A 16,221-nucleotide genomic window follows, 5' to 3' on the forward strand; every position below is an offset into this window, starting at 1 on the left:
CAGAAGCCGGGGAATTACCCCATTTCGAAAAAAAAAAAACTATCTACTATACATCTAATGTGTGGAGATGCTCGTTTTTTTGTAATCTGGTGTATACTTTATCTTCTGCGAGTCTGAAAAATCGCACTGACTATATATACTGTACATGCCTTGTGAGTGGATGAAGATGCACGTTATTTTGGAAAATAGTTCATGTATATCTATATTTTTTATTTCAATTTGTGGTGTTGTTATTCATTTAGATGTACGAATACAAGCAAATAAGTAGGTGAGCAGCCATCGACTAGCCAACAGCAAATGAGCAGGCGGGCATGAGCAGCCATCAGCTGAATAGCCAGCGCCAGGGGTGCACAAACCATAGGTTGAACCACATTTCCCATGCGGTGTGTTGCGGGTGTGGCCGAAATTTTGAAGTGGTGTGGTGGGGTGCAGATTGACAAAGTATATTTTTAGGATTGGGCTGGATAGGGTTATTAATAAGGCAATATTATTCCGTGGGGCAGGGTTGAGCAGGACGATAACTTAGCACTGTAACTAATTAGCATGCTGGTGCTGCAAAACTCCTCTCTCAGCTTCAGAGAAATCGATTTGTCGACATTACGAAAAAACATTGTAACATCTGACAGTTTTCCTCATCGCACCCCCATGTACATAGGTCAAGAAAGTGTCCCTTGTCCGCATGGTGCACCTGTCCCCGAGGCTATGCGTGCCTGGCAGCTGAAATCAGGATAAAATGCAGAACAAATTGAGTTTACACACAAGAACCTCAGCAAGCCTGCCATGCGCGCAAATTCAGGGTAGGATAACCAAAATGTGCTCACAGACAGTCAAAGAATACATACGCAGGGATATCGTCATTAGCTTCATGCTCGTTCACCGCAACACCGTCAGTGCATCAGAAGTTTCGGAAGTGAGACCAATCAAAGCACACAAACTGGTTGGATTGGACTCACCTCATCTTTAAGGAGACGATCATGTCCCCATGGTTCTTAGCGGAAAAGGTGAAGGAGCAGTGTAGGGAGAGCATTTGTCTATTCGTGTTGTTGACAACCCACACCACGGTGAGCTCTGGAATGTCATTGTACCGGATACTGCGTTACAGCCTAACCTCAGATAAGGCGGTCGTTTGGACACGCAGAAAAACCAGAGATAAGAATTACCGTGCTGATGTAGCGTGGGGTCTTTGAGGGAAAATCGTTGTGCTATTACTAACTAGCTAGGATACTGATGGTGGGTGCCTTTCATCGATCCTTGGTTACAAGCAGAAAATGTTGTGACGAACGAGAACGACTGAAACATTAAGAGTAGCTCCGGTAGTGGAAGCAGATGATTGAAAAAAATGCAAAACATGTTATGAAGTTTTGGTAGTTCGGCTTCGGAGTACTGTTTTTCATATGACTTGCAGCTTAGACTTCTAATCTGCATATGAATGTAATATTCTGGAGGTATGTCTGTTGCACCCTATTGTCTGGCCCTCCTATCAATTGTTTAGGAACTAGGAGTAATCAAACCCCACTGCAAGAACGGCAGAAAAGGATACACCATCACCTAATCAGTTGTAAATACTGTAAAATTCACTTTCATTGAGGTTGTTTTTTATTTGAATCCTGCAATTTCTTGAAAGTACCTCATATTATAATTATTTTAACTGAGACTGCTATCAAGGCCAAAAATCGAGAGACATTTTCGAAGATAGTAACTTCTAAAACACAGGATTCATCGCCGTTTTGTTGACATAGGCAACCTTTTGATAGTTACTGTACATCAAAATTTTCTTTTAAAAAACATTTTGGTACATTTAAAGCTAAAGAATTATAATTTCATCGCCCACTATCTCAGTAAGTGTAAAACTGTTCGCGGATATTTGAATATCATTTCTGATTTGGTCCATTTCAGCACTTCGTCGTGCGAAGTAGGCAGGGCGCTTGGGTGCTGGAAGTGTGGTGCTTCCATTCTCTAGGACGAACACAACTGATGACATGGGCGGCCTATCATCTGGATTCTCCTGGACACACAAGAGTCCTACATGGACACAAAGTAGAACTTCGTCAGGTGAACAAGTATCCATGATACACAAGTCTAGCAGTTCCTTGGTCTTATCTTCCTTCCACATAGTCCATGCCTGAAGAAAAACGACATATGGGTATTAATTTTGTTTATCAATCTATAAAAGGCTGCAGGAATTTGATCCATTTATGTACTTACATAGACTGTAAGACTAGGGAAGCCCATTCTTTGAATATCTGTGTTTCTCCTTATACTAGTTACAACCTCCAGTATTAACACGCCAAAGCTATAGACGTCTGACTTGGTAGAGAAGATGCCTTCCATTGCATACTCAGGAGCCATGTAGCCACTGAATTATCATTTCAACTATAAGATTTAAAGGGAACTGGGTTTACAAAATAAATCAGTATTTTACAATGCATACTTACTATGTTCCGACAACTCGTTGGGTATTTGCATTTTGTTGGTTATCATTAAAGATCCTTGCCATACCAAAATCCGCTATCTTGGGTTTCATATCAACATCAAGCAAAACATTTCCAGCTTTTAGATCCCTATGAATTATGGTCAACCTTGAGTCTTCATGGAGATACAGAAGCCCCCTTGCAACCCCCTTTATTATACTAAACCGTGTAGTCCAATCCAATAACAATTTATTTGATTCATCTGTAAAATGAAAACATGAAAGGTAAGATACTTTGAGTTGTCTTTGGATATCATGTTCTGTTATTAGCATATGTACCGAAAAGGTTAGCATCTAAGCTCTTATTAGGAAGATACTCATATATCAGAAGCTTTTCATCTCCTTCGCCACAACATCCAAGAAGTCGAACCAAGTTTCTATGTTGCAATTTGGCTATCAAAATTACTTCATTATTGAATTCTGGTGTTCCTTGTTGAGAATCTCTACTTAGCCTCTTGACTGCAACTCCTTGACCTCCTAATATTCCCTAGAATAATATAATACAAAGATTAGAGATTTGAAATTAAGAGAGTGAATCAACTCTCCATATTTAGGATAAATAATGAGAAACTGCATAGTGAATGTGTTACCTTGTAAACTTTTCCAAAGCCCCCATGTCCAATTACGCATGTCTCGGAGAAGTTTTGGGTTGCCAACACAATTTCTTCTAATCTTACAAATGGTAATTCTTGATCATGGGAAGTTTTTTCTTCCCCAAGTTCATCTGAGGTACTCATACCTTCCAGTCTTATATTATTGTGATTTCTCCATATTTTGTTCTTTCCTGCTCCTTAAATGTTATAGTCATTAGAATCTTTTATCCATTTCACATATAATAGACATGTCATCAACATAACAAATAAAATAATTATAATGTCCCCTAAGAAGTGGCGATGTTCATACTTTCCCTTTAATTTACAAACTCACGAAACAAGAGGAAATAAACCACGAGACATGTGTGGTGTGCTAGCATGCCAGATTACAAGGCAGATGATATGGCTATCAGATAAAATAATTGGTGTGCACATTCTAGAAATCCCACATCTATTCTCCCATGTGAGAGAAATACACACAACACCAAAGTCCATTTCACCATCCGGGCATGCGCTCTAGTTTTCCATACCCTCACTATCCATAAACCAGATTGCTCGAGAATCCGGACATCCACTATGGTTGACGTGTAGAGTGTAACACCCCTCTTTTTGCTAAACCCTAATTAGGATTGTTTGTGCATCATGAGCATCATGATTTTGTTTCTAAGAAAATTGCATCAATGAATTGTTTTGGAAAAACCCTAATGTTGTTTTGAATCTTTCTCTCTCTGAGTTCAAATACTCCAATGTTTACCAAATAAAACTAGTGGAACCTCTATTCTATTCTATGATGTTCCCTGGCTATTTTTGAAAGTTTAGAAAGTTTAAATCTTCAAAGCAATTTCAAATAGCAAAAGGAATTTGAAAACAAAATAGAAAACAAATTTTGGAAAAAAAAGAGAAGAGCTCTCTCTCTCTTCCCCCGGCCAGCAGCCCATCTCCCCTTCCCCTTTCTCCACTTGGGCTCAGCCCAACACAACCCAACACAGCCCAGCAGGAAACCCAGGGGGTTTTGTGCAAAGTTCGCTTCCTTCCCCGCAGCTCCAAGCTGCTCGGTGTCGTGGTCGCCGTCGTCCGATCCTCCTCGTCGCCAAGATGCACGCCGCCGCCCGCCGGCGCCTATAAATACTTCTCCGCCGCCGAGGCAAACCCTAGCTTCCCCCAGACCCCCCCTCTACTCCTCTCCCCCGCTCGCTGCGCGCACAGGCAAACCCTAGCTCGCCGGCCACCGTCGTCCCTCGCCGCTACGGCCACCCCCGAGCTACGTCGTGATGCTCGGGAGTTGCGCCTCGCCGCCGGGACCCTCCTCGCCGAAGGAATCGGCCGGGAAGGCCCCAATCGACCCCGCTGCGGCCTTCTTCTCCGCGTCCGGTCGCCGGGAATCGGCTCAACGCCGGCGCCACGGGCCTCCCCTTGCCTCGCCGACGAGCTCATTAGCTCCACGGTGAGCTTCTGGTTCTCCGGCGCCTCTCGGCCGCCCCTCTCCCCCTCTGGTTCACCCTGCCGCCATGCGCCTGCTCCGGCCGCCGCTTGGCCTCGTCGCCGGCCATGCTCCGGCGACCAAATGGTCACGGCGCCGCCACCGTCTGGCTCCCCGCGTCGCCGCGCGTCAAACGCGCCATCCCGCGCGTCCAGGGCCGCACTCTAGCTCCGCCTCTGCGTGGTCACCGGCGCCGGCTACCGGAGTTGACCACCGGCGGTTGACCGCCGTGGGGCCCTCCCCTTTTTTTCCTTTTTAGTTTCTTTTATTTTCTGTAAATGAAAATATATTGACAAGTGGGGCCCCTTGTCAGGATTTTATTATTTTCGTAAATATTTAGGAAATGATTAAAACCCTGACATGTGGGTCCAGTCTGTCAGGCTTTTATTATTTTTCCAGGAATTTTTCAGAAATGATTTAAAATGAATAAAACTTGTAAAATTCATAACTTATTCATTTTAAATCAGAAAATTATGTATAATATATCAAAATTTACAGAAAAATGAGATCTACATTTTGGGATCAAAATCATGCATTGTTAAACAACTTTAAACCCTAGTTGTTTTAGAAGAACTTATTCAACCCATCTGAGGTTCCGGAACTACTAACCCTAGTCCCGTCGAACCCAGTTAATTTGGTGATGTCTTAGGGTTATTTCAGTACCTAATTAACATGTCATATCATCATTCTTGTATGCGCATTGCATCAATGCCATGTGTTGATTGTTCTTTTACCTTTCCGGTGTTTGCTTCTTCGCGATCGATAGAGCAAGTGCCGAGACGATGAAGATCGCCAACGACGCAGATCAATAATTGTCCACCGACGAACAAGTCAAGCATGGGATCTCCGAAGATCCATATTGGTTTGTCAGGGACAAAGGCAAGCCCTAGCCTGGTTCATATTATGGTTTCAAAATGCTTTTACTTCTGGTTCCTACATATTGCATTCGATTCCAATATGTTTTATCGGCAGTTATAGTTATCCTATGTGGGTTGCATTTACCATCCTTGTAGCCTAAATACCCTGATCCACTGCTCCCAGCAAGACTAGGTTTGAGCTATGTGTGCATCGCTAGAGCTGTTATATCGGATATGCTTAGCCATGCTTAGTTGACGAATCCTGATCCATCCGGTTGATGAATCAGAGCTGCGAATGAACCTAGTATGGCAAGATGACGTGGTAAGATCAGTGATGATAATTAAACATGCTTAAAGGCTTGGATGGGCCGCCACATGGGGATGTGGTGATTTGACTCGTTCTCGCCGATACTAGGACTCGAGGTTCTCGCCTTCGGAACCAAGGCCGAGCGTACAACCACACGGGGCCCATGGGAACCCCTTGGCCCGAACTTGCCTAGCTTACCCATGAGTCAATTAGTTTGCGAGTTCCATTTGGCATTCTGCATGGCGAAGGCGTGGAAAAGGTTTTCAAAGGTGCATCATACAGGGATGTGGCTAGGGTGAAGGATGCTGGAGGCATTGAACTGGATCCCCTGCGCACAATGACCGGGACCGCCTCGGAGAATGGCTACCTACGATGACGGAGTTCCCAGTTAGATTGACTCATGGAATAGGCGAAGCAAGGGAAAGGTTTTGGTCGACCACCCTCTGCCGGCACACCAAGGAAGTGTGCTAATGTGCGGCGTTAAGAGTCGGTCGGCGCGTGTGGGTAAAGTTGTACACCCCTGCAGGGTTAAATCTTTTCGAAAAGCCGTGTCCACGGTTACGGACGACTTGGGGAACTACGTGTTGATCATAGAGAACTTTAACCTAATCGTAAAACTTGGAATCAATGTGTGATAAGGATCCCTCCTCAGGGTATCGAGGGGTGCTCCTAGTTGATAGGTTCAAGCATATGATGAAGATTCGGTGGATTCAATATGATATGATCGGTAGAGCTAGAGATATCGCTCTCTTATCCCCTTTTAAAATGATGCGAATAAACGAGCTTCCGCTCCCTCTTCTTTACAAAGGAAAAACTGGCTTTCCGCAAAATAAGCTCCACATAAAGCCTCGCATACCAGCTTTGCTAAAAGGTTGTACTAAGTCTTGCTGAGTCCCTGTACTCAGCTTTGCATGCTTTGTTTCAGAAGAAGTCGCTCCAACAAATGGTGGTTTCTAGGTCGACATCGACGAGTAGCTTGGGATTCCCAGGTGGCAGCCTGGAATCTATGGGCTGGGACGTCGCCGTTATGCTCCTGGCCTCTTAGGCCTTTTGCTATCTTGCTATTTAGAATAGCATAACTTCGCTTCCGTTGATTGATGAAATGTCAGGTCAGTGACCTCTGCTTGTAATACTTTGGTTTTTCGCTCAGCTATGAGCTTGTATTACTCTTTGAGTCGTAGAGTCACTATTGTGTTACCGATTCTCACCCTGTAGGCCCTAGAGATCTAGGTTAGGCTTATGCCAGATGAGGATCTGGGTTTGTCTAGCCTACGGCCTCCCGGGGTTCCCGACAGGTTTTGGTATCAGAGCAGGACTGCCTGTAGGAAACCCTTTCTATTGGTCGATGTTGAGTCTAGTGATTGTGAAAACTATTTGAAAGCTAAAAGGTACTTGCGAAAATCTGATTAGGATTCTTTTTACTCCTTATCTGGTATCGCTCTAATTCAGTGTCACACCTTACCTTGTGTTGATTTGAAAAAGTTTTAATATCTCTTCTGGTCTTTCAAAACTTAGGTGCTCCAAGAGTAGGTCGTTCCTTAACGAGTTGACCTAGTGTTGAGTTCTCTAAACTCTTGTGTGTTCTTTGTTATCTCTTTGTTTCGTTTCAACAGTGAGATCTCCTTCCATCATGATCTCTCTATTTTGTGGGTTCCACATCATTCTGTTCTAGGCTTCGAGGTTTCCTTTCACCTTGGACGCCTCCTTTCCTTTTTGCTTGCGTACTTCGGAAGCTAGGTATGGCTTCTTGAAAGTTACCTTGTGATTACTACCGCGTAGTGTCCTTTGTGTCACTCAGATAGTAGTTACTCTTTTGTCCATGTTTTGACCCTTGGACTTGAACTGAAGGTCCCGGATTGTGCTGGGTTCTCTTAGTGTGAATCTCAATACATGATGCTGACCTTTAACCCAAGATCCATTCCATTGACCCCTGTTGTCCATGGTCAAACCATACATCAGGATGTCTAAATTTAAATCCACCTATACCTCAAGTCTTTGGTTGTAGTCGTGATTGAATTGCTGCAACAAAAGTGCTCTTTGTGAGTCTCACATCTATGTCTATGACTCTACCACACTTCTCTTTTCAGCATGAGTTTCACAAAAGTGCTATCTTGTGCATCTATATCTCATGATTTCTAATTCTGATCATGTTCCTCCTCTTAGTTACTTTCCGACCTTTGTCTGCTAGTTAGCAGCCAAGTTGTAATTGTGCATTGAAATCTTCTAGTGCATGTTACCCTTGTGGTCCGTCAAGACATTTCACTCCGAGATGTCAGGAGAAACAAACTCCAGTACCTCGTTCATTTCTAGGACACGGTCGAAGCGTTGTAATCCGCAGATTAAAAGGCTTATGTAGCTTCTAGTCTGTTCTACCTTAGAGTATCACACTCTTTTATATCTATAGGTCGTGCTAAAGTCTCATGGCCTTACTGATGAAGTGATACGCTCACATATCTTTACTCGCCCTTCCTCCGAGCTAGCTGTGCTTGGAATTGTTGGGGTGTATGTGTTGATGTGGACATCCGAGATTCTTAGCAATTCTCATTGCTTTGAAATCCAAGGACGTTTGTGTCATTCTTAGCATGATTGTTAACCAATCAGCAAGCAAAGTTTGACTGTGCTGCCAATTCCGTGTTCAGGCGCACATTTTCGGTCAAAGAGTTAGGTTCGTACCAAAGCTCGTAAGACCACATCAGCTGCTTTGAAAAGCAAGCTTCCCTTGCGAACTAAGTGATATATCGGTGGTACGTGATATTCTGGATGGCTTTCTAGAAGTATCGCCATGTTTTCACATGACCGTGTTGTCAGGTTCGTGGGTACATCGGTTCCCTGAATCACTACTTCTCCAAGAAACCGTACTGGATATCCTGGACTAGTTGGTTGAGCTTAAGCAACAACTTGGAGAGTTGTGAGACAAGAGCTCTACTAGACTTGGTTCTACTTAAAGGGATGTCTAGTTTTGTTCGTGTTGAAGTCAGGAAGTATCTCCTTTATGGATATGCTATCTTCCCAAATCCTCTATTTGAGTTTGGGTTATCGTCAAATCAAATTCAGTTCCGAGGACTATCTTGATGGTGTTTATACTCATGGTGTTTCGCTTGAGTACATCTTCATGTCCTTTGGTCTGACCAATACTTTTGCCTCGTTCATGCAACATATGAGACCATCTTATTGGAGTATCTTGATAATTTGTTGTTGAGCCCGTCGATGACATTCTTATTCTCTCCATGTTCAAAGAGGTTCATATTGAATAGTTTGCACTAATGTTGGAAACTTTTAAGAACCATCTTTGTGTTACCACGAAGTACGTGTTCTGGATGCTGGAAGTGACCTTCTCTGGTCCATGTGCATTTGCTGAAAGATGTCGCCGTGGATCCGAGTAGAGTCTCCTTTCCTTTCCTCGGGAATCATCGCAAGTCAGTTATGCATGTGCGGAATATTCTTGAGATGGGAGGTTGTTACCTCCATTTGCTTGAAAAGTTCATATATGCACACTAAGTCACTAACTGGTTTGTTCAAGAAAGAGAAGAATCTTAAGAACTTCAATATCTTCTAAGATGTCCCCACCAGGACTCAACTGAGTTACATTGCAAGTTCATATGCACGCAATTGTCTTTGACAATCGCAACCATATGTATTACACAATCTGGCTCAATCTTTTTGAGCTTGACATTGTAGTCCATAACTTGAGAATCTAGCAACTTTACCTTGGTGGTAACTGTTGCAAATTTCCATTTGGACATGCTGTGTCTCAAATATCTTTACACCTAACCTAAGCTGAATCTCAAGCAGTAATGATGGTTAGCGTTTCTCAAGGATTCATGGCATAGGTCTCTTTGTAAGTCCGACAAGATTGATGTCGTGGTTAACGGAATTAGTCGGAAGATCTAAGGCCATAATCTCTTGAAATAACAAGAATAACCACTCTCCATAAGGATCATGAGAGACTTATTCTAGAAGTTGCCCTTATGATGTCTTTTCAATCCCGAAGTCCGACCTTCACTTGATGACCTATTGAAGGCTAGTCAGAAGCCTAATATTAGTGTCTAGAACATCAATGAGAACATTAGAAGCAGTGTTGCTAAATGTCTCTCGGTCAATCCTTCGAAACCATTTCTTCCGTGACAACAACTCCATCAGGAGAAAATTCACGTCCCGATGATCCTTGCTACGTCATTCGACAATGTTTTTCCCCTTCCTTTGGATTTTTACTTGAAAGCTCTCTTAAATTCACACGTTGTGTGAATTCGTCAGCCATATGTGACTCCAGTACTTTTGAGAAAGCTTTAACCGAATGACAATCCTTTTGTTCTACTCAAAGTTCAAAGCCCAGAGAAGTATCTTTCCTTAGGGTGCCAAATCTCCGTTGTCTATTCGTTCAAGTACCATGAAGTAATATCATAAAGCTTGGCCCTTTAGTAGCCAGTGTTCTTCCCCTTCCTTTGGTTTGTACCCGAAGTTCTAATCAATTCACACGTTGTGTGAATTCGTCAGTCATCTAGGCCCCAGTCTTTTGGGTACGCTTCAATCGTTTAGTGTATCCTTTCCCGAAGAGTGACTATGATTTTGGAAAAAATCCAAAGTTGCTCTGCTTGCATAAACATTTGTGCTTCTACGAGTCACCCTCTCAAAGAGTGCCTCGTCATGGTATCAAAGGTAGTTTAACTCCTCGCTACCTTGTCCCTTCGTAATCTTGTCAAGCGTGGAGCAATTGCCTACCAAAATTTGAAACTTCTTTCGTCTCCTCTGTTACCTTGACGTGTTTCATGTTTGTCATTTCAAGAGATGTTTCTCAACACTCCTTCCATGAGTTGACCATGAGATACTCGATCTTTGTGAAGATCCACCGTCCAGTGTCATTCCCTCTTTCCTTTAGGGTGAAGAAAGCAAAATGAAGAGCTCTTCATGGTGTTGTGGATCAATTTCTTCATGACGTCGTGGATCAACCTCTTCAAGAAGGAATATTGTCGTGGTATCGACAATATCGTTGAAGACCGGTGTAGTCCTTGTTACCTTCTCTATTCCTACCTTGGAATCTCGGGACGAGATTCTTTTAAGGGGGATAGATCTGTAACACCCCTCTTTTTGCTAAACCCTAATTAGGATTGTTTGTGCATCATGAGCATCATGATATTGTTTCTAAGAAAATTGCATCAATGAATTGTTTTGGAAAAACCCTAATGTTGGTTTGAATCTTTCTCTCTCTGAGTTCAAATACTCCAATGTTTACCAAATAAAACTAGTGGAACCTCTATTCTATTCTATTCTATTCTATGATGTTCCCTGGCTATTTTTGAAAGTTTAGAAAGTTTAAATCTTCAAAGCAATTTCAAATAGCAAAAGGAATTTGAAAACAAAATAGAAAACAAATTTTGGAAAAAAAGAGAAGAGCTCTCTCTCTCTTCCCCGACGACAGCCCATCTCCCTTGCCCTTTCTCCACTTGGGCTCAGCCCAACACAACCCAACACGACCCGACGAGAAACCCAGGGGGTTTTGTGCAAAGTTCGCTTCCTTCCCCGCAGCTCCAAGCTGCTCGGTGTCGTGGTCGCCGTCGTCCGATCCTCCTCGTCGCCAAGATGCACGCCGCCGCCCGCCGGCGCCTATAAAGAATTCTCCGCCGCCGAGGCAAACCCTAGCTTCCCCCAGACCCCCCCTCTACTCCTCTCCCCCGCTCGCTGCGCGCACAGGCAAACCCTAGCTCGCCGGCCACCGTCGTCCCTCGCCGCTACGGCCACCCCCGAGCTCTGTCGTGATTCCTGGGAGTTGCGCCTCGCCGCCAGGACCCTCCTCGCCGAAGGAATCGGCCCGGGAAGGCCCCAATCGACCCCGCTGTGGCCTTCTTCTCCGCGTCCGGTCGCCGGGAATCGGCTCAACGCCGGCGCCACGGGCCTCCCCTTGCCTCGCCGACGAGCTCATTAGCTCCACGGTGAGCTTCTGGTTCTCCGGCGCCTCTCGGCCGCCCCTCTCCCCCTCTGGTTCACCCTGCCGCCATGCGCCTGCTCCGGCCGCCGCTTGGCCTCGTCGCCGGCCATGCTCCGGCGACCAAATGGTCACGGCGCCGCCACCGTCTGGCTCCCCGCGTCGCCGCGCGTCAAACGCGCCATCCCGCGCGTCCAGGGGCGCACTCTAGCTCCGCCTCTGCGTGGTCACCGGCGCCGGCCGCCGGAGTTGACCACCGGCGGTTGACCGCCGTGGGGCCCTCCCCTTTTTTTCCTTTTTAGTTTCTTTTATTTTCTGTAAATGAAAATATATTGACAGGTGGGGCCCCTTGTCAGGATTTTATTATTTTCGTAAATATTTAGGAAATGATTAAAACCCTGACATGTGGGTCCAGTCTGTCAGGCTTTTATTATTTTTCCAGGAATTTTTCAGAAATGATTTAAAATGAATAAAACTTGTAAAATTCATAACTTATTCATTTTAAATCAGAAAATTATGTATAATATATCAAAATTTTCAGAAAAATGAGATCTACATTTTGGGATCAAAATCATGCATTGTTAAACAACTTTAAACCCTAGTTGTTTTAGAAGAACTTATTCAACCCATCTGAGGTTCCGGAACTACTAACCCTAGTCCCGTCGAACCCAGTTAATTTGGTGATGTCTTAGGGTTATTTCAGTACCTAATTAACATGTCATATCATAATTCTTGTATGCGCATTGCATCAATGCCATGTGTTGATTGTTCTTTTACCTTTCCGGTGTTTGCTTCTTCGCGATCGATAGAGCAAGTGCCGAGACGATGAAGATCGCCAACGACGCAGATCAATAATTGTCCACCGACGAACAAGTCAAGCATGGGATCTCCGAAGATCCATATTGGTTTGTCGGGGACAAAGGCAAGCCCTAGCACTGGTTCATAATATGGTTTCAAAATGCTTTTACTTCGGTTCCTACATATTGCATTCGATTCCAATATGTTTTATCGGCGGTTATAGTTATCCTATGTGGGTTGCATTTACCATCCTTGTAGCCTAAATACCCCGATCCACTTGCTCCCAAGCAAGACTAGGTTTGAGCTATGTGTGCATCGCTAGAGCTGTTATATCGGATATGCTTAGCCATGCTTAGTTGACGAATCCTGATCCATCCGGTTGATGAATCGGAGGCTGCGAATGAACCTAGTATGGCAAGATGACGTGGTAAGATCGGTGATGATAATTAAACATGCTTAAAGGCTTGGATGGGCCTCCACATGGGGATGTGGTGATTTGACTCGTTCTCGCCGATACTAGGACCCGAGGTTCTCGCCTTCGGAACCAAGGCCGAGCGTACAACCACACGGGGCCCATGGGAACCCCTTGGCCCGAACTTGCCTAGCTTACCCATGAGTCAATTAGTTTGCGAGTTCCATTTGGCATTCCGCATGGCGAAGGCGTGGAAAAGGTTTTCAAAGGTGCATCATACGGGGATGTGGCTAGGGTGAAGGATGCTTGGAGGCATTGAGCTGGATCCCCTGCGCACAATGACCGGGACCGCCTCGGAGAATGGCTACCTACGATGACGGAGTTCCCCAGTTAGATTGACTCATGGAATAGGCGAAGCAAGGGAAAGGTTTTGGTCGACCACCCTCTGCCGGCACACCAAGGAAGTGTGCTAATGTACTGGCGTTAAGAGTCGGTCGGCGCGTGTGGGTAAAGTTGTACACCCCTGCAGGGTTAAATCTTTTCGAAAAGCCGTGTCCACGGTTACGGACGACTTGGGGAACTACGTGTTGATCATAGAGAACTTTAACCTAATCGTAAAACTTGGAATCAATGTGTGATAAGGATCCCTCCTCAGGGTATCGAGGGGGTGCTCCTAGTTGATAGGTTCAGCATATGATGAAGATTCGGTGGATTCAATATGATATGATCAGTAGAGCTAGAGATATCGCTCTCTTATCCCCTTTTAAAATGATCTGAATAGACGAGCTTCTGCTCCCTCTTCTTTACAAAGGAAAACTGGCTTTCCGCAAAATAAGCTCCACATAAAGCCTCGCATACCAGCTTTGCTAAAAGGTTGTACTAAGTCTTGCTGAGTCCCTGTACTCAGCTTTGCATGCTTTGTTTTAGAAGAAGTCGCTCCAACAAATGGTGGTTTCTAGGTCGACATCGACGAGTAGCTTGGGATTCCCAGGTGGCAGCCTGGAATCTATGGGCTGGGACGTCGCCGTTATGCTCCTGGCCTCTTAGGCCTTTTGCTATCTTGCTATTTAGAATAGCATAACTTCGCTTCCGTTGATTGATGAAATGTCAGGTCAGTGACCTCTGCTTGTAATACTTTGGTTTTTCGCTCAGCTATGAGCTTGTATTACTCTTTGAGTCGTAGAGTCACTGTTGTGTTACCGATTCTCACCCTGTAGGCCCTAGAGATCTAGGTTAGGCTTATGCCAGATGAGGATCTGGGTTTGTCTAGCCTACGGCCTCCCGGGGTTCCCGACATAGAGACTCTAAAGTGTAGACTCCAACCTATTTGTAAGTAGAATATCGTGTATTGTTACAGTGCAAAACATATCTCATGTTGTGGCTAAACCACTAAACCACCTAAGAAGTTAACTTCATCTAACTTAAAATATTTCAGTTGTTTAGAATAATTTTGGACCTGGGATATATCATGGTACTTGAACTCTGTGTTTAGGTTATTGAATTGGTAATATTGTTAGGTGGGAAAATCTAACATTTTCCTAGGGAGAGTCAAGTAAACGTACCTTTGAATATTAACCGTGCAAGGGAGATGCATATGAGTACCAGAACACTACCTCCTAGTATTGGAAGTGCAATCCTCAGTGGGTTGTTCTTTGTCTTTTTTCCTGCGCAGTACATATATATAACATCAGAGAGAGAACCAGAGGGATGTTAGCAAAAACAAAACTAGTAGGAGAAAGAGGGGGAAATGACAAAACAAGTGGGGAAAGGATGTAAAAACTGAGGTTTGGTACCTGTTATTGCATCTATGTCCGCAATCCGGAGATAGAGTGTGTCGCTGCCAAGCACTTCGCCTACCTTTCCCGTATCAACCAACTCCCCGAACCAAACTAAGCATCTCGTCATGTTGCCACTGGACCTGCCGCTGCTCAGGTTGGCATAAGCATACCCAATGCAGGAACAGTTGCGGGTGCACTCTGTTGCACATTCCTCAAAGGTGCTTCTATCACCTCCGACCAGCACAAAATTGTCTGGTGGCTTCAATCCTGGCAAAGCTAAAAACCCGTCGCTGCACCCCCGAAGTGGAACTTTCCGTTGGCACCCAGTAGAGAATCTACCACGAGACCACTCCTCCATGCTCCTCGGCTCGAATCCATCAAGGCATTTGCATGTTGGTTTGGGAACCTCAGTGTCGTCACAGTATCCGTTCAGGCCGCAGTATCCGTAGCGGCTGCACCCTGGAGACGGCCACTTCCAAAGTATAGCCCAAGCTGATGTCCTGCTGCTCCAACTTTGGAGTTCATAGTCTCCGGAGTAAGTCAGCACGTACCTGGTTCTCGGTGCACCATCGGAGAGGCTATAGGTTACATAGATCTCCCCATCGATGTCGACGACGGCTAGGTAGACGATAACATCTGTGCTGGCATTCCCCTGCTGGTATGTGCGGAAACTAGTAACCAGGTACCCCGTCCAAGGGGCACTACGGCCCACTGGACGCACCCCATCCAAAAGGTAGATCTGAAGGGAAGTGTTTATGTCAATGCCGTAGGAGAAGCTCCCTCGTGATGGGTCGTTGGGGCCCTTCCAAGAGACCAGGTGCTCCTCGTTGGCGTCCGTGAACCCAAGCTTCATGGAAGGAAGGAACGTGTCGGTCAGGTGGTTGAAGCTCTGCCACAATGTGGTGCCATTTGGTGAACGGATGATGAGGTTGCCATTGTTCAGAAGCACCGCTGTTGGGGGAGACGATCCTTGTATAGCAGCAATGGTGCTTGTCACCCAAAGGACACGTGTCCACCTTCGCCACCGTCAGAGAGAACAAGATTGGAGTTGTTGTTGAGGGAGAGCATCGGTGTAGATGAAGTGATTTTGGTGGACGGAGTTTCTCGGTTCGCAACCCACACAACGGTAAGCTCAGGAATATCGTTGTACCATATGCCAAGGTACAACTTGGCTGGAGTGGAATTTGAGAGGTTGAAGAAGCCCAAAGCAAAAGCTCCACCATCCGAGACAATGGTCTTGCCGGGGAACAGCGGCTTGCCAGGGACAAGCCGGTCATCAGAAACGCTCAACGGTAGGAATAGAATGATCAGAGCCGCAGTGCAGCAGACTAGAACAGGCGAATCCATCGATGGACCAGCCTAAAATCTTAATACTAGGTTCTATATATCTAGCAAGATGCTAGCTATATATTGATGCTGCTTTATGGGAGCAGGTACTTGTATCGAACCTGCTTGGTCTACAAGACAACAAGTAAAACAAGTCTCCACAGACGCAGCATCCACGAATGTTCCATCACGGGAGATGATTGGATAAGGCATATATAGTTCTGAGATTCTAGATGGGTTGGTTTCGGAGTCAACTCACTTCGAGTTTACATTTCACCTG

General features: G+C 45.0%; 1 pseudogene; it reads right to left on the reverse strand.

Moving 5' to 3' along the window:
* Positions 1-1,804: 1,804 nt before the first annotated feature.
* Positions 1,805-15,962, reverse strand: LOC124657548 (annotated as a pseudogene).
* Between the last annotated feature and the right edge of the window lie 259 nt (positions 15,963-16,221).

Source organism: Lolium rigidum, chromosome 5, assembly GCF_022539505.1.
Source record: "Lolium rigidum isolate FL_2022 chromosome 5, APGP_CSIRO_Lrig_0.1, whole genome shotgun sequence".
Lineage (NCBI taxonomy): Eukaryota > Viridiplantae > Streptophyta > Magnoliopsida > Poales > Poaceae > Lolium > Lolium rigidum.